This window comes from Helobdella robusta (genome assembly GCF_000326865.2).
Source record: "Helobdella robusta unplaced genomic scaffold HELROscaffold_5, whole genome shotgun sequence".
NCBI lineage: Eukaryota > Metazoa > Annelida > Clitellata > Rhynchobdellida > Glossiphoniidae > Helobdella > Helobdella robusta.
The window spans coordinates 3827334-3828785 of NW_008705254.1; positions in this window are offsets into that span (position 1 = coordinate 3827334).

Below are 1452 nucleotides of genomic sequence, written 5' to 3' on the forward strand. Positions count from 1 at the left end.
TTCAAAAATCGATTTAAACAGAGAATGTAGCATACAAGAAACCTGCCTACCAAAGTTCGACTTATAATTCACACAATGCAGATAAGGCAGTAGATGGATATTATTTTGGGGAGGTGGAAAATTATTGCGCTCACGGTGGTAGCAAACAGAAAGATGAAGAGAACTGGCTGGTGGTTGATTTGCTGTCAACTCATCAAATTGTCGGAATCCTTATTTTTGGCAAACAAAATGAATATTATGGTTAGAATTTTAATCACATTCATCTAATTTTTTAATCAATTTTGTTTTGAATTTCACAGTGGCGAGAATGGACAACTTCATGGTAGGAGTAACTGATGACTTCAATGAAAAAACCAACCGACCAGTCAGAGGCAACTACACATTATGTGGTCAGTATGGAGCGGTGGAATATATAGACGCAGCTGTTGAATGCGAGAGTTCAAATGTGGCTGGAAGGTACCTCATCATTCAACTGCCTCATGATAATACAGAGGGCTGTTTGACTATTTGTGAACTGGAAGTTTACGCTGTTCCCATCGGTAATTGAAATCAACGGAACAAATTTGCAATTTAACTATGAACTATTGAAATGCTTTCTCAGAGGCACGGCTTGAAAAGCATTTGTTGCATCAATATTCAACTGAAAAACAAGAGACCGTTAAGATTCTAAACATCAGTAATTGTTTGACGAGCTGCCGTTCATCCGGATACACCTACGCTCAGTTCCAGGTAGTCAATTATAACACACTTCGCGCTTCTGAATAATTTCAAGTTTAATGTAACTTTGTTCTAAGGGAAGTAAATGTTGGTGTGGAATGAAGTTGAATGACAAAAAAAATTTACGAGAAGATGATCGTTACAGTGTCACACTAGCAAGTTGCTACAATTCTCCATTTTGTTTTATAATATTAGATATAAAAAATTATTTTGTTTTTTGTTGCAATGTTTATTTAGCTTGTGAGATTGGATATTTCGGAGAGGAATGCGATAAAATATGTCACTGCAGAGGAAATATGCCTTGCAACGTGCTGAATGGTTCTTGCGACGGTGGGTGTGAGGTGGGCTGGAAGGGATCACAATGCCAGGACAAAGGTTGGCTGCTCGTTTTTACTTGTTGCTTTCAAAAGTTCCATAAAGTTAACGTGGGAACGATTGATCATTTTTATCAACGTTAATAGATTTCGCATCGAGGGAGATTGAAAACAATAGTTACTATCTGCAATGTGGACGAGGATCTGCAATATCCATTACGATGGATATGAACAAAAAAAGTGCTAACAGTTGTTTTAAAACATGCTCTGCTCAAAATTATTTCTCGAGATTCAAAGTAATTAAATCGAAGTTTCATTTATTAAATTAATAATTTTTGTTTAATTTTGAGTTAAACAACGTTGTTTACTGTGCAGTAATAGAATGTTATTGAAATCGCTGTTTTAACCCACTGAACAACCC